At 40.7% G+C, this 22,705-nt stretch overlaps 1 pseudogene; it reads right to left on the bottom strand.

The window, feature by feature from the left end:
• Window positions 1-1,086: 1,086 nt before the first annotated feature.
• On the bottom strand, window positions 1,087-12,995 carry LOC118376127 (SLAM family member 5-like; annotated as a pseudogene).
• Between the last annotated feature and the right edge of the window lie 9,710 nt (window positions 12,996-22,705).

A 22,705-nucleotide genomic window follows, 5' to 3' on the forward strand; every position in this document is an offset into this window, starting at 1 on the left:
GAGAGGAGCTGAACATCGTAGCCGTCAAACCAAATCTCCAGCCTACCTATAGAGAGGAGGTAAACATCGTAGCCGTCAAACAAGAACTCCTGCCTACCTATAGGTTATACCATCTATGCTCCCCACTCACGCTACTACCTACCCATACCGCCTCAATGCCTTATCCTCTGAAGCTGTTGAAGCTAATCGCCCAAGAATCTGCCAGATCCCTTCGTTTTTGTAAGTGACTATGAGGTTCTTAAATGAAAGTGCTATATAAAATATATGTATTATTATTATTATTATGTCATATAAAGGATAATACACCGGAATAGAAATATGGCATTAATTCTGTTGTAATTCCTGTTTTTCTATCACTTGAAGGTAGCCTTTATCAAACAGAATTCTACCCCGTCTCTGTATAATGATGAAGAATGTTTGTCCGTAAGAAAGAGGGACTGTTAGCAGGCAAGGAACTGTGGCAGACAACCTTTGACCACTGTGATACTGATAACAGGGAAGGAAGTCTCCCCACCTAGGGAGGGGAGAAACCTTGGGCTTGCAGTAGATTGTGTGACATATTGCAGGATGTGATAAGCAATGTATGCAGAGGAGAAGACTTCTAAACTATAGTATCATTGTCTGAGAGGAGGAGGGTCATGGGAAATGAGAGGTATATAAACAAATGTACATTAAATGATAGCCAGAGCTCTCGTAAATAAACGTTGCTGACTATTGTAGACTGGCCTCTGTCTGTTTCATTTCAACAAGAACCTTACAAATTATTGGTAACAGACAATTCTCTTAACAGAATCATTATATGATATATGCATTATGATTGCTACAAATCGTTATATTTATTAGGATGTTCTCTCCCTTTTCTCAATATGTAAAGATGGTATTATTAAGGTCTATTCATTGTCTGATTTCACACAACAACAAAAGATAGTTAGTGAGTATATGATGAATTGATGTGAATGTGTGATTTCTACAAAGCATGTCTGTGGAATGTAAAACATTTTACTGTACAATAGACACATCTAAACTACAATAAATAGAAATACAAATAACTTGTTTTCAACTCTTGTAGTCCCACAGAAACACAAGTAATCTTCAATAATATAATTTTGAATTGCCATTAGTCGTTAATACACAAATATAAACAGTTCATGTAACAATAGAATGCAATAGAACCTAACAAAAAGTTATGTAACACGGACTATCTTGAAAATAACAAGTTGTACCACACAATGACCATGAACAGATGAAGGTTGCAGTTCTGAACAAGTAAGAAAATAAAAACAGAAATGTGCAGGTTGTGATGAAATGAATCGGTAACATCTATTACAGAAGGTACACATGTAGGATGCAGAAGATGCAGAGGATGCAGAGGGTTCTATATCTATAGAAGCCCAGCTTATGACCACATCCTGTTCAGCTCACAGTACTTCCTGGTAGGAAGATCAGGGGGTTTCTGGCTGGCGTCCAAATGTGATCTTGTCATATAGAGTCTGCGACTAAATGTGACAGGCAACAAAGAACAAACTGTTTCAGCATTATAGTCTCCCTTTCACACAGAGACCGTTTTATTTTATTTATGTTCAAATATATCAGGTATGACCATTCATATTTCACTCTCACCTTGTTCAGTCTTGGGACAGCCAGATCATCTACGTTCTCATAGATGGATATTACCTGACAGTTTGTTCTTGTCTGGAATAAAAACAGAAAAAGGTACTTAAACCAAGAAACAAAATGGATGAACATTGCACCAAAACACTGCCTATTTGTGCCGAAATATACACAGCAATCAGAAATTACAGTACACAGTATAGTGTAATACAGTACACATACAGTTGAAGTCTGAAGTTTACATACACTTTAGCCAAATATATTTAAACTTTGTTTTTCACAATTCCTGACATTTAGTCATAGTAAAAATGCCCTGTCTGTCATGGCCGTCGTCGGAAGGAGACCAAGGTGAAGCGTGGTGAGCGTACATTTTCTTTTTATAGATATAAATGTCACCAACAAAACAAGAACCGAATAAACAACCGTGAAGTTTAACAGGGCTATAGTGCCACGAACAAAGATAACTTACCACAAATAGCAAAGGGAAAAAACGCTGCCTAAGTAAGATTCCCAATCAGAGACGATGGTAGACAGCTGTCCCTGATTGAGAACCATACCCAGCCAAAATATAGAAATAAAAGAACATAGAATACAGAACATAGAATGCCCACCCAATTCACACCCTGACCAAACCAAAATAGAGACATAAAAAGCTCTCTAAGGTCAGGGCGTGACACTGTCTTAGGTCAGTTAGGATCACCAGTTTCTTTTAAGAAAGTGAAATGTCAGAATAATATTGGAAAGAATGATTTATTTCAGCTTTTATTTCTTTCATCACATTCCCAGTGGGTCAGAAGTTTACATACACTCAATTAGTATTTGGTAACATTGCCTTTAAATTGTTTAACTTGGGTCAAACGTTTCGGGTAGCCTTCCACAAGCTTCCCACAATAAGATGGGTGAATTTTGCCAAATCAGGTTTGTCAGGTTTGTAAGCCTCCTTGCTAGCACATGCTTTTTCAGTTCTGCCCACAAATGTTCAATACAATTGAGGTCAGGGCTTTGTGATGGCCACTCCAATACCTTTACTTTGTTGTCCTTAAGCTATTTTGCCACAACTTTGGAAGTATGCTTGGGGTCATTGTCCATTTCCGACCAAGCTTTAACTTCTTGCGTCGAGCCATCCCGGATCCGGGATCGTGAATACAGCCTCAAGCTCATTACCATAACGCAACGTTAACTATTCATGAAAATCGCAAATGAAATTAAATCAATATGCTAGCTCTCAAGCTTAGCCTTTTGTTAACAACACTGTCATCTCAGATTTTCAAAAATATGCTTCTCAACCATAGCAAAACTAGCATTTAGCATTTAGCATTAGCATTTAGCGTTAGCATCAGTAGGCAACATTTTCACAAAAACCAGAAAAACATTCAAATAAATAATTTACCTTTGAAGAACTTCGGATGTTTTCAATGAGGAGACTCTCAGATAGCAAATGTCCAGTTTTTCCTGAAAGATTATTTGTGCAGGAGAAATCGGTCCATTTTCTGCGTCATGTTTGGCTACCAAAAAAAAAACGAAAATTCAGTTATAAAAACGCCGAACTTTTTCCAAAATAACTCCATAATATCGACTGAAACATGGCAAACGTTGTTTAGAATCAATCCTCAAGGTGTTTTTCTACATATCTCTTCAATGATATATCGTTCGTGGAAGTGTGCTTTCCCCTCTGAACCCCATGGGAAAATGCCTGCAGCTGAAAATTACGCACAAATTTAGACAAAGGACACCGGGCGGACCCCTGGCAAATGTAGTCTCTTATGGCCAATCTTCCAATGATATGCCTACAAATACGTCACAATGCTGCAGACACCTTGGACGAACGGCAGAGAGCTTAGGCTCATTCATGGCACATTCACAGCCATATAAGGAGACGATGGAAAACAGAGCCTCAAAAATTCTGCTCATTTCCTGTTTGAGGTTTCATCTTGGTTTCGCCTGTAGCATGAGTTCTGTGGCACTCACAGATAATATCTTTGCAGTTTGGAAACGTCAGAGTGTTTTCTTTCCAAAGCTGAATTGCTGAATTGCCAATTATATGCATAGTCGAGCATCTTTTCGTGACAAAATATTGCGCTTAAAACGGGAACGTTTTTTTATCAAATAATGAAATAGCGCCCCCATAGCTTCAAGAAGTTAACTTCCGGACTGAAGTCTTGAGATGTTGCTTCAATATATCCACATAATTATCCATGTAATTTTCCTCCCTCATGACCAATTCCTTCTGTGCAAAGCACCCCCAAAACATGATGCTACCACCCCCATGCTTCACGGCTGGGATGGTATTTGTCACGCCTTGATCTTAGTATTTTGTGTTTTCGTTATTTATTTGGTCAGGCCAGGGTGTGACATGGGTTTATTTTGTGGTGTGTTTTTGTATTGGGGTTTTAGTATGTATTGAGATTGCGGCTGAGTAGGGGTGTCTACCATAGGCTTGGCTGCCTGAGGCGGTTCTCAATCAGAGTCAGGTGATTCTCGTTGTCTCTGATTGGGAACCATATTTAGGTAGCCTGGGTTTCACTGTGTGTTTTGTGGGTGATTGTTCCTGTCTCTGTGTTTGTTGTCACAATATAGGCTGTATAGGTTTTGTCGTTTCGTTTGTTGTTTTGTATATTTAGTTATTTCATGTATCGTTCATTTGTCATTAAAGAACATGAGTAACCACCACGCCGCATATTGGTCCGACTCTCTTTCAACAGACGAACGCCGTTACAGTATTCTTCAGCTTTCAAGCCTCCCTCTTTTTCCTTCAAACATTACAATGGTCATTATGGACAAACAGTTCTATTTTCGTTTCATCAGACCAAAGGACAGTTCTCCAAAAAGTAAGATCTTTGTCCCCATGTGCAGTTGCAAACCATAGCCTAGCTTTTTATGGCGGTTTTGGAGCAGTGACTTCTTCCTTGCTGAGCGGCCTTTCAGGTTATGCCGATATAGGACTCATTTTACTGTGGATATAGATACTTTTGTAACTGTTTCCTCCAGCATCTTCACAAGGTCCTTTGCTGTTGTACTGGGAATTGATTTTCACGTTTCACACCAAAGTACGTTCATCTCTCCTTCCTGAGTGGTATGACGATTGCGTGGTCCCATGGTGTTTATACTTACTATTGTTTGTACAGAGGAACGTGGTACCTTCAGGCATTTGGAAATTGCTCCCAAGGATGAACCACACTTGTGGAGGTGTACATTTTTTTCTGAGATCTTGGTTGATTTCTTTTGATTTTCCCATGATGTCAAGCAAAGAGGCACTGGGTTTGAAGGTAGGCCTTAAAATACATCCACAGGTACTCCTCTGAATTTCCCAAACTGTTTAAAGGCACTGTCAACTTTGTGTATGTAACCTTCTGACCCACTGGAATTGTGATACAGTTAATTATAAGTTAAATAATCTGTCTGTAACCAATTGTTGGAAAAATGACTTGTGTCATGCACAAAGTAGATGTCCTAACCGACTTGCCAAAACTATAGTTTGTTAACAAGAAATTTGTGGAGTGTTTGAAAAATGAGTACATAATAACGGCAATGCATACTTACATCTTTCATTCTTGTGTCGTCAGTCAGAGCTGCTGTGTTTGACAAGAACAAAATATCAACCAATCAGATAGATACTAGTCAGAATATCCACAAACATACACAAGAATGAATAAATTACGCACTTCTGAGATTCCATAATCTTTTTCCAATATCCATAATGTCCCTAAGGCCAACATTTAAAAAAAAAATCAAATTAAGCGTATGCCACAACATAATTATCCTAAGAATACTTCCAGGGCCTAAAATGTCCCTTTAAGTAAGGATGAGACCCCTATGCTGTACATACCCGTGTTACAGCACCCCCTGCAGTAATTCACTGCCACAGCTACAGTGAGGATCAGCAACACAGCGACGCCTACTGGTACCACGATGTAGATCCTATACCACTCCATCCATGTATCATACTCTATAACACAGATGTGATTAGACTGGTGTTTCTGAAACCTGCTCATGGAGACCCAAAGGGGTCCACGTTTTATTTCTTGCCTAGACATGATTCCACTAATCAACTCATCATCATACCTTAGTGGAATCATGTGTGTAGTGTTAGTGCAACAACTAAAATGTGCACCCCTTTAGGTCCCCAGGACCAGGATTAAGAAATACTGAAGTGGTTTCCAGCTCCAGTCCTCTAGTACTCCCAACAGCACACATTTGATGTTGACAAAAAAAACTGAATTAACTCATTGAGGGCCTGATGATTAATGACAAGTAGAATCATATGTGCTTGTCACCGGAGCTTCAATAAACATGTGTACTGTTGGGGGTACTGGAGTACTGGAGCTGGGAACTACTGGATTAGACTATGCAATATGCTAAAGCCTACAGAGTTCCATATTACATCTACCCAATGTCCTCACATGTATTACATAATACTGTATATTATATCTACCCAATGTCCTCACATGTATTACATAATACTGTATATTATATCTATCCAATGTCCTCACATGTATTACATAATACTGTATATTATATCTAACCAATGTCATCACATGTACTACATAATACTGTATATTATATTTCACAACATAAGCATAGAAGCACACTATATGAAAGGTTTATGGTGGATTGTTATTATATCTAGTTACCTGGGGTGGTTGTGTCATTACTACACTTTACTGTTGCTGATGCAGATTTCTCACTGACTGAGTTGGAGGCAGTTCCGGTTTACACTGATGTCTCCATCTGCAGGTGACAGAGAGAAGTGTATCTGCTCGTCGTCCCTGTACGTCTCATTCCCTCTCTCCCAGGTGTAGGAGAGGTTGGAGCCGATTGACACGTTGCACAGCAGCCACACTGAACAGGACTGGTTGGCCAATAGCGTGATCTCCTTCTGGATCTCCACCTTGGATATAGGCTCTGAGAGAGAGAAACAGAGAGAGAGAGATAATCATTCTAAATGGACCATACCTCCAGGAGAAAGACTATACAAGATAAAAAGATGGAATAACACAAAGCATTCTACCATAGACTTGAAGATGGATGGTCTTGGTTGGAATCTGTCCTCCTTTGTTTGATGCGGCAGAAACGAGAAATTCCCCTGAGTCTTGCAGTGACAGTTCTTGGATTGTTAAACGGAAGTTACTGTCGTTCATCTCTAGTCTCCCCTTAAACTGTGATCTTGGTAAGGAAATGCTCCCATCAAATTCTGCAATGACCATTTTTTAATACTTCCACTCCATTGACTTGATACCTTCCCTTTCTAAGCCTGAGGGCAGCTCCACTGAGTCCCCCACTGCTTTGTTGAACAGAGAAATACCCACACCTGAAACACACAAATACACAACATGACATTCTGACATTGATTAATGGTTACACTTTTCACTACAGGGCTCTAATTACTGTGTAATTATTGTTAATGAAAGTAGAGTGTAGAAAGTATTGTAATTACTCATGTTACACTGTACACAGTGTGCCTACAGTGTGCCTACACAAATAATGACACAATAATACACTGCAAGTTATACCCCATCAATGAATAGGTTATAATGGACTTAATTTAAATAGTACTTTTCAAAGTTTATATACTGTATACTGTATGACACTATCTACATTTAACATATCTGTACATATTTGAGTGTGTGGGTCTACTTTACTTTATTAATGTCCACTCCTCCCCCACATTCAGCAGAGCAGGATTAGATTACCGGAAAAGAGAAATGGGGGTGGATCTTTATCAATAAATGCTCCTCTGCTCACGTCGAAGTACAAATCAACTATGTGGAAATGCAAACACCACATGTAAGAGACTTTGGATCCTTGAATTTGCTACATAAATACTATGTATTATTATTATTACTATTACTATTATTATTATTGTTAATGTTATTATTAATTGTACTATTACTTTATTATTATTACATTATGTGTTTACTGTGTAATTATGCACCAGAAATGAATCATATTGTCACACCCAGATCTGTTTCACCTGTCTTTGTGCTTGTCTCAAACCCACCCTGATCCGTTTCACCTGTCTTTGTGCTTGTCTCCTCCCCCCTCCAGGTGTCACCCATCTTCCCCATTATCTCCAGTGTATTTATACCTGTGTTCTCTGTTTGTCTATTGCCAGTTCGTCTTGACTTGTCAGGTCTTACCAGTGTGCTTTCCTGTCTTCATGTTTGTCAAGTTCTGTTTCCTAGTTTTCCCGGTTCTGACATTTCTGCCTACCCTGACCCCGATCTTGCCTGCCGTCCTGTACCTGCCTGACTCTGACCTGATTACAAACCCCTGCCAGTTGTCATAACTTTCCTTCCTGGGTGAGGATCAGAGAGATCCCCCTCTCCCACCAGAGAGGAAGGGGGGGAAGTGTGGGGAGTTGGACAGTTTTAGGAGTGTCACAAATACCTTACAGGAACCCGCTCTCTCCCACTATGCAGAAATTAAAATAAAAAATCCCTTTGTTACAACAGAGAGAAATTTTGCAGTACTGTAACATCAAAAGATTGGACATTGAAACGATATTTCTAACGTAAATAATGTGGGAAATGGTTGGTGAGACTTAAACAAAAATCAAATCAGTTGTTGTTTTGTGATATCATTAACCAGCTAGGGAGTTTTATTCCTCTGCTGGTAGCGTGACTACAGCTCAAGCTCATTACCATAACGCACAATGCGCAAAAATATTCCTAAAAATATTTAACCTCCACACATTAACAAGTAAAATAGCTCAAATGAAAGATAAACAAGTTGTTTATCTAGCCAGCAAGTCAGATTTCTAAAATGTTTTACGGCGAAAACATAGCACATATTTATGTCAAACCACCACCGCAGACATAGCTCATTAGCATAGCCAAGTAGGAAAAAATATGCAATCAACAAACGCAGGATTAAAAGAAAAATCATTTCACTAACCTTTTGAAATCTTCAGCAGATGACAGTAATATAACATGTTACACAGTACATTCATTTTTTTTTCAATAATATGCTATATATATCCATAAATCTCTGTTTACAATGATGCATCGTTCAAAAAATGCTACCCAAATGTCCTGAGAAATGACGATAGCCCCGGCAGATAACGTCAGCTAACAAGGAATACACATCATAAACTTTGACTAAATATGCATGTTTTACATATGTATAGCAAGATACACTTCTTCTAAATGCAATTGCATTGTTACATTTAATTTTAACGTTACATTTTGCGTTCACTAGACTATAATATGGAGTCGGCGCTCCCACAGTAGCATAATGACTCCTCTATCTTGGAGTCGACAGAAACCCAAAATTAATACATTAAATATTCCCTTACCTTTGTTATTCTTCCATCAAACGACCTGTAAGGGATTATACTCACCAAATTAGCGTTCAGTTTTCAAGTCTGCGTCTTTCGGTTCTCAAAATAGCCTGATTTTGGTAAAAATGTAGTCAAAATTGAAGTGGTTGCGCACCAAAACTTCGAAAGTATATATAATATGTCGAGTAAACTTGTCAAACTAACTTCATAATCAAGCTTTAACATGTTATAAAGGTGTACAGCAATTTTGAGAACAAACAGAAACACAAGCACTGTTCAATCGATCTTGGAAAAGAGAGAGGACTTGACCATTGCACAGGTTTTTTTGAGTGACTGAGAGCTTACCACGTGCTCAAACTCTCCCGAGGGGGCGATTCTCACAATGAGAAGCCCCATTGAAAGCTGAGATCACGCTGAACACGTGGAGACTGTTCCGGGTGCTGTGACTGTTTGGGGAGGGTGTTTGCGATGAGGTCAAAGGTGACCCAACTTTTCAGATGAGAAGAGATATTTTGGGAAAATGCAGATTTTGAGAGTTCTGCTTTACATAGAGACATAATTTAAACGGTTTTAAAAGCTTTAGAGTGTTTTCTATTCGATAATATTTTTTATTTGCATATATTAGCAACTTTTGACAAAAATGTATCATGTTTTATATGGGTACCCAAATCCTCCAGAAGGGGCAGTAAACCGTGGTATCCTGAGGACAGTATAACTAAATAACTGTATCTCTGAAAATGTATGCATTCAAAGGGTCAGGTTTACATCTAAATGTTGTACAACTTATATGATTAAGTATGAAACTATTTGTGAGAAGATTAAATGTGACTTTAGCCTTCTAAATGAGATAATGTTTTTTCATAAAGACTTTTGCCAAGTTGTAAGACCCTCTGAATCTCTCTCTCTCTATCTCGAAGAAGAAGAAGACTACTGTACACAGGAACATTCAGTCTGCAGCTGTTTATGCAGTGTTAGCCTAGGAAATTTGACCGAAGACGAGAGACGAAGAACAATTTTCTCTCATCACTATAGGTACCTCTAAGGTATCTATTCTAAACAAACAGAGTGAAGGACAAGGCCCGCTGAACACTGCGTGGTACACCTCTGGAAGAACCATTCTAACAGACACTCTGAGACCAAGAAGCTATGACTACAAAGGACATGGTGACCTCTGGTGGACAACCAGAGACTTGCACAGCCAGAGACTTCTGTCGAACTACTCTCCACAGCCTGATTGAGTGATTTCAACAGAGTGAGATGACAAAGACATACAAGCGTAAATATGTACATTGCATTTCTAAATTCGCATGAGTGGTTGTTAGGGGGCTAAATATCCATATTTACGATGAGTGTATTATTCAACTGTATGTACGAATTACTTAGTCTCTCCTCCTCCCTCTCTTTCTTTCCCCTCCATTTCATTGTGTGACAAGCCGTCATATATCAGGTTAGTCCACTTGTGACTTTTCATTGCACTATGTAGTAATCAATGTATAATCTATCCTGTGTGTGTGTTTATGTAATTCGGTGTGATTATTTAGTTAGTAAATAAATAACTAAGCCAATTTGTGTATAGCTGAGTCATCATGTAGACTAGGGTTTGTGCAGATTTAACGGACTATGCGATGTTCAGAATGAGACTGATGAGGTAAATAAGAACAAATTAATTGGCTGTGTCTGATGTAAGAGATATTTACACTACCGTTCAAAAGTTTGGGGTCACTTAGAAATGTCCTTGTTTTTGAAAGAAAAGCCATTTTTTGTTTATTCAAATAACATCAAATTGATCAGAAATACAGTGTAGACATTGTAATTGTTGTAAATGACTATTGTAGCTGTGTCTGCATCTGGGTCAATATCCTGAGTCATGTTAGATGTTACTGCACGGTCAGAACTAGAAGCACAAGCATTTCGCTACACTCGCATTAACATCTGCTAACCATGTGTATGTGACCAATAAAATTTGAATTGAGTTGAAACAGAAGATTTTTTTATGGAATATCTACATAGGCGTACAGAGGCCCATTATCAGCAACCATCTCTCCTGTGTTCCAATGGCACATTGTGTTAGCTAATCCAAATGTATCATTTAAAAAGGCTCATTTATCATTAGAAAGCTCTTTTGCAATTACAGTATGTTAGCAAAGCTGAAAACTGTTGTTCGGATTAAAGAAGCAATAAGACTGGCCTTCTTTAGACTAGTTGTGTATTTGGAGTATCAGCATTTGTGAGTTTGATTACAGGCTCAAAATGGCCAGAAACAAAGAACTTTCTTCTGAAACCTGATAGTCTATTTTTGTTATGAGAAATGAAGGCTATTCCATGCGAGAAATTGCCAAGAAACCGAAGATCTCGTACAACGCTGTGTACTACTCCCTTCACAGAACAGTGCAAACTGGCTCAAACCAGAATAGAAAGAGGAGTGGGAGGCTCCGGTGCACAACTGAGCTATAGGACAAGTACATTAGAGTGTCCAGTTTGAGAAACAGACGCCTCACAAGTCCTCAACTGGCAGCTTCATTAAATAGTACCCACAAAACACCAGACTCAACATCAACATCAACGCCCCCGAGGACTGGAGTTGCCCAGGCTTGCTTTACTGAGTACTTTGTTGAAGCACCTTTGGCAGCCATTACAGCATCAAGTCTTCTTGGGTATGACGCTACAAGCTTGGCGCACCTGTACTTGTGCTTTCCTCCCATTCTTCTCTGCAGATCCTCTCAAGCTCTGTCAGGTTGGATGGGGAGCGTCGCTGCACAGCTATTTTCAGGTCTCTCCAGAGATGTTCGATCAGGTTGAAGTCCGAGCTCTGGCTACGCCACTCAAGGACATTCAGAGACTTGTCCCGAAGCCACTCCTGCGTTGTCTTGGCTGTGTCCTTAGTGTCATTGTCCTGTCAGAAAGCAAACCGTCGCCAAAGTCTGAGGTCCTGAGCACTCTGGATATCTTTGTACTTTGCCCTGTTCTTCTTTCCCTTGATCCTGACTAGTCTCCCAGTCCCTTTCGCTGAAAAACATCCACACATCATGATGCTGCCACCACCATGCTTCACCGTAGGGATGGTACCAGGGTTCTTCCAGATGTAACGGTTGGAATTTAGACCAAATAGTTCAATCTTGGTTTCATCAGAACAGAGAATCTTGTTTCTCATGGTCTGAGAGTCCTTCAGGTGTTTTTGGCAAACTCCAAGGCCTGATTGGTGGAGTGCTGCAGAGATGATTGACCTGGAAGTTTCAGTTTGGCCGGGCGGCCAGCTCTAGGAAGAGTTTTGGTGGTTCCAAACTTCTTCCATTTAAGAATGATGGATGCCACTGTGTTCTTGGGGACCTTCAATGCTGCAGACATTTTTTGGTACCATTCCCAGATCTGTGCCTCTGACAAAACCTTCGACGTCATGGCTTGGTTTTTGCTCTGACATGCACTGCCAACTGTGGTACCTCATGTAGACAGGTGTGTGCCTTTCCAAATCATGTCCGATTAATTTAATTTAGCACAGGTGGACTCCAATCAAGTTGTTAAAAACATCTCAAGGATGATCAATGGAAACACGATTCACCTGAGCTGAATTTTGAGTCTCATAGCAAAATTTCTGAATACTTCTGTAAGTAAGGAATCAGTTTTTTATTTTAAAAATGTTTTCAAGAAATTCTAAAAACCTGTTTTTGCATTGTCATTGTTGGGCATTGTGTGTAGATTGATGAGAATGTGTATTTATTTATTCCATTTTAGAATCATGATGTAACTTAAGAAAATTGGGAAAAAGGGAACGGGTCTGAATACTTTCTGAATGCACTGTAGATGATATACAGATGGTCAAACTATCAGTTGATAAGCAACTGCTTGCTAAGATTAAGTTAAGGTTAGGTTTAGAATAATGGTTGGGGTAAAGGTTAAGGTTAGGATAAGGGTTAAAATTAGAGTTAAAAACCAAGGAAGTTAACCGTTTAACTATTATTCCTAACTTTATCATGCAAGCAAGCAAATGTAATTGATACAAAACGTGAGTAGCAGAAAGTAAAGATTCCATTTAATACTAACCATAGTGGAGGATAGAGAGTAGGACTATTCCCTGTTTGGAGAAGGAGGAGAGGGGACCACCACACATCTCTGTTAGGCGTTGTATGTCTGTTTCCTCTGGCTGTACGTCCTCACTATCTCTCTGTGACTGACTGGTAGCTAGCTAGACTCGCGAAAACAAACAGAAGAGAGAGAGAGAGAATAAAGAAGAGATTTCCTTTGATGAGGGCTGCTGTTCTAGAATAGACTCGCTGTATGTTAGTTAAAAAGGAAGTCACACTGTATAGTCATTCTCTGAAAACACCCCTCCATCAGCTTGAGAGTTAGACCATGAGGAGTGGGTGTGTTTGGGGTCTGTTACTGTACTGATCAGACTTATGGTATTGTGAATGTTTCAGTACATACGTGGCAATTATTTATTTCAGAAGGAGCCAGCAAAACTAGTTATGTGCCTTGGGTCATTTGACACTATTAGACATGCACGGATGGATATTCTTGTAACTATTATGGCCATCTTTTTTTACTGTTGCTGTGGTTACACCTTTTGGGTATTTTCCAGAACAGGGGTGTCCCTTTCAGAAGAGTTAGCAGGATGACATGTATTGGTTATTCCTGAAGAGTGCCAAGATCTGTCGCTATGGTCCTACATGCATGAAACTATTTCTGTGACTATAGGTTACATGTCCTAATATGAAGTCAATATGATAACGGTGGCTAAATACCAGAGGTGATGAGCCATTAAGAGTAGTTACTATGAGTATGACGTAAGGAGGACAAATGTGTAAAACGTGTGTGCCAAGACTGGAAGGCCGTTGTATTCATCATCCAGCTCGGCATTTATTATAAAGTAATAAAAAGTATATTTGAACTCACATGCTCCGGTATTTGTGAAATATGACAGACTAAATATTTCTATGACAATGGTTTCAGAACAATTTTTGTGTATATTTTAACGTAGGCGTCATGTTCCAGCGGAAGGGTTTGCATGAGTTCTCCTGCATGCTCATTGTTCAGTGTGGTTGAGGTACATGAAAAACCCGCAGACTTGTGTGTTTTTGGGAGGAAGTGGGCCCTTGACTACTGACAAAGGTCCCCTTCTACGTTTTAGGTAACATCTTGTGTCACTTCCTGCATGGTGGTCTCTGTGACAGAGACACAGTCTGTCTGTCTGTCTGTCCACATACAGTGCATTCAGAAAGCATTCAGACCACTTGACTTTTTCAAGATTTAGTTACATTACAGCCTTATTCTAAAATGGATTACATATATTTTTTTCCTCATCAATCTACACACAATAACCCATAATGAAGCCTCCCGGGTGGTGCAGTGGTCTAGGGCACTGCATCGCAGCGCTAGCTGTGCCACCAGAGACTCTGGGTTTGCGCCCAGGCTCTGTCGCAGCCGGCCGTGACTGAGAGGTCTGTGGGGCACAATCGGCCTAGCCGGTAGGAATATCCTTGTCTCATTGCGCACCAGCGACTCCTGTGGTGGGCTGGGCGCAGTGCGCACTAACCAAGGTAGCCAGGTGCACGGTGTTTCCTCCAACATATTGGTGCAACTGGCTTCCGGGTTGGATGCGCGCTGTGTTAAGAAGCAGTGCGGTTGGGTTGTGCTTCGGAGGATGCATGGCTTTCGACCTTCGTCTCTCCCGAGCCGTACGGAAGTTGTAGCGATAAGACAAGATAGTAATTACTAACAACAATTGGATACCACGAAATTGGGGTGAAAAGGGGATAAAGAAAAACAACAACATAATGACAAAGTGAAAAGAGGTTTTTTGAAATGTTTGCAAACATATGAAAATAAAAAACTGAAATACCTCATTTACATAAGTATTCAGACCCTTTGCTTATGACACTCAAAATTGAGCTCAGGTCCATCCTGTTTCCATTGATCATCCTTAAATATTTTCTACAACTTGATTGGTGTCCACCTGTGGTAAATTCAATTGATTGGACATGATTTGGTCTCACAGTTGACAGTGCACGTCAGAGCAAAAACCAAGCCATGTGGTCGAAGGAATTGGGGAAGGGTACCAAAACATTTCTGCAGCATTGACGGTCCCCAAGAATACAGTGGCATAAATCATTCTTAAATGTAAGAAGTTTGGAACCCACAAGACTCTTGGGGGAGTAAGGCATGAGTCAGGGAGGTGACCAAGAACCCGATAGTCACTCGGACAGTGCTCCAGAGTTCCTCTGTGGAGAATGGAGAAACTTCCAGAAGGACAACAACCTCTGTAGCACTCCACCAATCAGGCCTTTATGGTAGAGTAGTCAGATGGAAGCCACTCCTCAGTAAAAAGTACATGACAGCTCGCTTGTAGTTCGTCAAAAGGCACCTAAAGGACTCAGACCATGAGAAACAAGATTCTCTGATCTGATGAAACCAAGATTGAACTCTTTGGCCTTCCATGGACTGGAAGTCTAGTCAGCATTGAGGGATAGATGAACGGAGCAAAATACAGAGAAATCCTGCTCCTGGTTCACCTTCCAACAGGACAACGACCCTAAGCACACAGCCAAGACTACACAGAAGTGGCTTCAGCGACAAGTCCTTGAATGTCCTTGATTGGCCAGCCAGAGCCCGGACTTGAACCTGATCCAACATCTCTGGAGAGAACTGAAAATTGGTCATTCTTGGTCACCTGTGCAGCAACACTCCCGATCCAACCTGACTGAACTTGAGAGGATCTGCAGAGAAGAATGGGAGAAACTCCCCAAATACAGGTGTGCCAAGCTTTTAGCATCATACTCAAGAAGACTTGAGGCTGTAAACGCTGCCAAAATTGCTTCAACAAAGTACTGGGTAAAGGGTCTGAATACTTACGTAAATGTTAATTTTTCATTAAAAAATAAAAATAAATTAGCAAACATTTCTAAAAACGTGCTTTTGCTTTGTCATGAGTATTGGGTGTAGATTGATGAGGGTAAAACAACTATTTAATCCATTTTAGAATAAGGCTGTAATGTAACAAAATGTGGAAAAGTCAAAGGGTCTGAATAGTCATGGAAGGTAATACAGTCATGGAAATTATTAATAATTTGGTACAGCATGGCACTTGCAACACCAGGGTTGTAGGTTCGATTCCCTCAGGTGACCAGTACGAAAAAGTATGAAAATGTATGCAGTCACTGTAAGTAACTCTGGGTAAGAGCATCTGCTAAATTACAGAAAATGTACACCATTTACATTTACATGTAAATACCCCACACTGATGTTGACCTTTGCTTACTTGGAAGACCTCTTTGCAATCATATTTCAGTTTTGGAAAGCAGGAGATCTTACTTATTTGTGTGTGTTGGTTGAAGAACTACAGTAGTTTAATGTTAAAGTATAGTGAGAGGTCCTTTCTATCTTAGATGTTATAAAACGTTGCACATCACTATTTTTATCAGAGAAAGGATGTCACGTCTCAAGTTATTTATGATAATATTTCCTGATGTTGCAACTGGACTAAAACTGATCAACCTAAAGTAGCTGTTTGGAGAGTTCTATTTTGACATTTCTCTTCTATTCTATAATAGTCTATAATATTCTATTCCGTTTTATTACCAGGGGTATTCCAATGTAATGCCAGACATTCAATGATAGAGTTTTGTTATCAGCAATGTGGTTGAAACTGAAATGTTGCCACCCCAGCACTTTTCCTGGTTTGGTAAATAGGAAGTGATACACAGTACCAGTACTGACCAGCTCATCAGAACTGCTGCAGAGAGGTTATGACATTAGAAAACTGTCCTTTTCAGGCACACCCTTCCCTAATAGGTCATTGTGAAAATCTCAATGTGTCTTCAGCTGATGGAGTACGGCAATTGAACTTAGCTCACGAGGCATTTATAAGTTACATTGTTCAAGAGCCAATGGGTAGATATATACCATTAAAGAGATTCTCCGGCACTTTTGTATACTTTTTAGCCAGTAGTTGTGAAAGTATCTCTCATGAGCCAAAAGTGGTCCTTGAAAATTGCGTACTACTTCACATATGTTCAGACTGCTCTCCCTCTGCTGTGATTGCATGATGTACGTCTTGCTAGATGTCACTCATATGGCGAGGGGCTAAAGCTCATTGGTAGAACTCAAATTGCTAGGGGACTGGCCCACATGGGGGAAATGTAGGAAAAACTGAGAAAACTGGGAAAACTGAAAAGATTCAGTGACTGAGTTTACAAGGAAGTGAATAGGAGATGTAGTACCCACTGTTACTATTAAAACCCACCCTAACCAGAAACCGCAGATCGATGGTCGCATTCACGCGAAACTGAAAAAGCGAACCACCGCAATTAAACATGGCAAGGTGACTGGTAATATGGCAGAATATATACTCCGCAATGCAAACAAGCTAAAAGTTAGTACAGAGATAAAGTGTAGTCGTACTTCAATGGCTCAGACACGAGATGTATGTGGCAGGGACTACAGATAATCACGGACTAGAAAAGGAAAACCAGTCACATCGCCGAGATCCACATCTTGCTTCCAGACAGGCTAAACACATTCTTTGCACGCGTTGAATATAACAGTGTCACCGACGCGGCCCGCTACCATGGACTGTGGGCTCTCATTCTCCATGGCCGACGTGAGTAAAACGTTTAAACCCTCAAAAGGATGCCCAGTTGGCATCCCTAGTGTTTCCTCGGGGCATGCTCAGACCAGCTGGCTGGTGTGTTTAAGGGAATATTCAATCTCTGCCTGTCCCAGTCTGCTGTTCCCACGTGCTTCATGATGGCCACCATTGTTACTGTACCCAAGAAGGCAAAGGTAACTGACTATCGCCCCGTAGCACTCACCTCTGTCACCATGAAGTGCTTTGATGGCGCCGACGGAGATGGCAGTATTGCGACTAGCTCTTAAGCAACTCTGCAGTATTTTGTTTGTTTTTGTACTATTTTTTACGTTATTAGCTCAGGAATTGTTTTGTGTCATTACACCGGGAAGTATTTTGTTTGTTTTTGTACTATTTTTTACATTATTAGCCCAGGAATTGTTTTGTGTCATTACACCGGGAAGAGTTATTGGATATTAGTGCAGCGGTAACTCACCAGAACTTCCATCATTACGACCAGGATTATGACTTCCCTAGAGCGGATCCCTTGTTTGCTCTCCCTAGACAAGGTAGGCCTATTTGGTAAAAGACCAAGTCAATATTATGGCAGGAACAATCAAATAAGCAAAGAGAAACAACGGTCCATCATTACTTTAAGACACAAAGGTCAGTCAATACGGAACATTTCAAGAACTTTTAAAGTTTCTTCAAGTGCAGTTGGAAAACCCATTAAGTGCTATGATGAAACGGGCTCTCCCTCTGGCACTACTCATCTCATATGTATATACTGTATTCTATACTATTCTACGGTATCTTAGTCACTTAATAATGTTTACATATCTTGCATTACTCATTTCTCATCTCATACTGTATGTATATACTGTTGTCATGACTTTGCCCTGTTGAGTGAGGATCATAAAAACCCCTTTCCCTCTCTTCCCCCTACCAGTTTATGACCCCTCCCCACAAAAACCTTTACCACTTCTCTCTCTCTCCACTGACTTTTGAAAATCTGTTGTTACCACAGAGAGAGACTTTGCAATGCAGTAACATCAAAAGGTGGGAATGGAACCATATTTCTGTAATCCAACCAGTTGAAAGTATCCGTTGGTACTTAAAGAATATGATGTCAGATCAGTTGTTGTCTGGGACATTATTACTGATGACAGGACAACATATATTGTATCTATAGTCTACACCTTCTAGTTATCAGATTCACATGGAATTGTTGTGCAATTTAAATGTTTAAATATGTAATTCTAGCCTTCTAAATGAGAGAATTGTTTTCATAAGTAAACTATGCTCTCATTGGCCACACCCAAGTGAACAGACATTGGTTGGAGAGGGATGAAACACGTCCTTCTCTTCTCCAGTATAAAAGCCCCCATGACCAAATTCACATCAGACTTAGCAAACCCCAGCGTGAGCTGTTGTTGCGAATGTTTGAATTTCCACTCTGCATAACGAAATTTACATGAGACCAGTTCCTGACGACGTGAGGACTGGTGTCCATACATTTAAAAGGGCTAATTTCAACGTGGAGGTGACGATCAACGCGCTGGAAGGATGAGTTTCGACTAGACCAGCCAGAATACAGCACGAGCTAAGTATTGCAACTTGGTATTAACTTTGAACTCTTATTTATTAAATAAGTGATACATCCTAGGCGTTGAGTTATAAGCTGCAAACAGAAAGGACAGGGAATCCTATGAGAAGACCGGGTACTTCAACGTATCCACTCTACAACACTACGACCAGAAAGATTCTACAAAGGACAAGGGCAATTTCTGCTGGGCAAATCAGTCTTCCATCTTCGACCCATCTATCGAAGTGCAGCTCAGTGAAAATATATATCTTGCATTTTCCTTTTCCCGAATGGCCATGACTGTATACTGTATTCTACTGTGTCTTAGTCCGTTCCGCTCTGACATCGCTCGTCTATATGTATATAGTCTTAATTCATTCCTATTTCGATTTGTGTCTGGTATATATATATATATATATATATATTTTTTTTTGTAGAAGCACAAGCATTTCGCACACCCGCAATAACATCTGCTAATCACATGTATGTGACCAATACATTTTGATTTGATTTGAAAATGGAGCACCACTGTCAAACTAGGGACGTCCTGGCTAATTAGGGTAAGACAGTAATTATGCTCATACAACAATGCACTACTATATATACACTGCTCAAAAAAATAAAGGGAACACATAAACAACACAATGTAACTCCAAGTCAATCACACTTCTGTGAAATCAAACTGTCCACTGAGGAAGCAACACTGATTGACAATAAATGTCACATGCTGTTGTGCAAATGGAATAGACAACAGGTGGAAATTATAGGCATTTAGCAAGACACCCCCAATAAAGGAGTGGTTCTGCAGGTGGTGACCAGACCACTTCTCAGTTCATATGCTTCCTGGTTGATGTTTTGGTCACTTTTGAATTCTGGCGGTGCTTTCACTCTAGTGGTAGCATGAGACTGAGTCTACAACCCACACAAGTGGCTCAGGTAGTGCAGCTCATCCAGGATGGCACATCAATGCCTTTGTGCAAGGAGGAGCAGGAGGAGCACTGCCAGAGCCCTGCAAAATGACCTCCAGCAGGCCACAAATGTGCATGTGTCTGCTCAAACGATCAGAAACAGACTCCATGAGGGTGGTATGAGGGCCCGACGTCCACAGGTGGGGGTTGTGCTTACAGCCCAACACTGCATGACGTTTGGCATTTGCCAGAGAAAACCAAGATTGGCAAATTCGCCACTGGCGCCCTGTGCTCTTCACAGATGAAAGCAGGTTCACACTGAGCACGTGACAGACGTAACAGAGTCTGGAGATGCCGTGGAGAACGTTCTGCTGCCTGCAACATCCTCCAGCATGACCGGTTTGGCGGTGGGTCAGTCATGGTGTGGGGTGGCATTTATTTGGGGGGCTGCACAGCCCTCCATGTGCTCGCCAGAGGTAGCCTGACTGCCATTTGGTACCGAGATGAGATCCTCAGACCCCTTGTGAGACCATATGCTGGAGCGGTTGGCCCTGGGTTCCTCCTAATGCAAGACAATGCTAGACCTCATGTGGCTGGAGTGTCAGCAGTTCCAGCAAGAGGAAGGCATTGATGCTATGGACTGGCCCGCCCGTTCCCCAGACCTGAATCCAATTGAGCACATCTGGGACATCATGTCTCGCTCCATTGCACCACAGACTGTCCAGGAGTTGGCGGATGCTTTAGTCCAGGTCTGGGAGGAGATCCCTCAGGAGACCGTCCGCCATCTCATCAGGAGCATGCCCAGGCGTTGTAGGGAGGTCATAAAGTTCTAGGATGTGTTATTTTAGTGTTCCCTTTATTTTTTGAGCAATGTACATGGAATTATAGATACACTTCTCCTTAATGTAACTGCTGTGTTAGATTTTTTTTTAAACTTTACCGAAAAAGCAATAATCTGAGTACGGCGCTCAGAGCCCAAGCTAGCCAAACAGATTTCCGCCATGTTTTGGAGTCAACATTAGTAAGAAATAGTATGATAAATATTACCTTACCTTTGATGATCTTCATCAGAATGCACTTCCAGGAATCCCAGGTCCACAATAAATGCTTGATTTGTTCGATAATGTCCATCATTTATGTCCAAATATAATCCTTTTGTTCGCGCGTTTAGTAAACAAATCGAAACTCATGAGGCGCAGGCAATTCCAGCGGAAATGGTGTACGAAACTTCCAAAAATTAATATTACTGGTCGTAGAAACATATCAAACAATGTATATAATCAATCTTTCGGATGTTTTCATCATAAATGTTCAATAATATCCCAACCGGAGAATCCCTTTGTCTGTAGAAAATCCATGGAAAAATAAGTCTCTTTCACATGACCGCGTGCAGCGCACCCTGGGCTCTCTGTCAGACCACTCACTCAATCCCCTTTCATTCCCCCTCCTTTAGAGCAGACTCCTCAAAACAGTTTCTAATTACTGTTGACATCTAGTGGAAGGCGTAGGAAGTGCAACATTAACCATATCAATCTGTGTATTCAATAGGGCAGAGTTCAAAAACTATTAACCTCATATTTCTCACTTCCTGTTTGGATTGTTCTCAGGTCTTTGCCTGCCATATGAGTTCTGTTATACTCACATACATCATTCAAACAGTTTTAGAAACTTCAGAGTGTTTTCTATCCATATCTACTACTACTAATATGCATGTATTAGCAACTGGGACTGAGGATATATGCATATTCTAGCTTTTACGGCTGAGTAGCAGGCAGCTTAATTTGGGCATGCATTTCATCCAAAAGTGAAAATGCTGCCCCCTACACCAAATAAGTTTTAAAGGGGCACACACACATTTAACAAGACCATCACAGGATATAGAAGTGAAGTTATCACATTTCAATGATGTTATCTCTTCTCTCTTCTAGGGAATCAGAAGAGATGTAATACCAGTCAGCTGTGTTCTCCTGGCTGGGAGTTCTACAATGGATCATGTTACTACTTCTCTATAGGCAAACTGACCTGGGAACAGAGTCAGCATGCCTCCATCCACAATGGAGGACACCTGGTCATCATAGAGAGTCAGCAGGAGCAGGTAGGATTGGAGGTGTAGTACACTATATATACAAAACTACATGGACACCCCTTCAAATCAGTCAACATTACCAACAAGTCAGTTCAATTTTTGCCCTGCTATGGCTGCCCTGGTCAACTGTGACTGCTATTATTGTGAAGTGGAAAGGTCTAGGAGCAACAGCAGCTCAACCGCGAAGTGGTAGGTCACACAAGCTCAAAGAACGGAACCGCAGAGTGCTGAAGTGTGTAGCAGTCCGGCCTAATCAGCGTTTGGTGGATGCCAGGAGAGCACTACCTGCCCCAATGCATAGTGCCAACTGTGAATTCTGGGGCTGTTTTTCATGGTTCGGGCTAGGCCCCTTAGTTCCAGTGAAGGGAAATCTTAAAGCTACTGAATACAATGACATTCCAACAATTTTGTGCTTCCAACTTTGTGGCTACAGTTTGGGGAAGGCCCTTTCCTGTTTCAGCATATCAATGCCGCCATGCACAAAGGGGGCTGTTATAGAAGCAAATGTGGGACCAACTCCATATTAATGATTTTGGAATGAGATGTTTGACGAACAGTTGTCCACTTACTCTTAGTCATTTGGTGTAATTTATTGTTACATGACTCTCAGATATAAGTGCAGACTTCACGTTAGGCTACATCCTTCTTTCAGTATCTCTGTGTTTTGCATGTCGGT

The sequence above is a fragment of the Oncorhynchus keta genome, chromosome 35 (assembly GCF_023373465.1).
Source record: "Oncorhynchus keta strain PuntledgeMale-10-30-2019 chromosome 35, Oket_V2, whole genome shotgun sequence".
Lineage (NCBI taxonomy): Eukaryota > Metazoa > Chordata > Actinopteri > Salmoniformes > Salmonidae > Oncorhynchus > Oncorhynchus keta.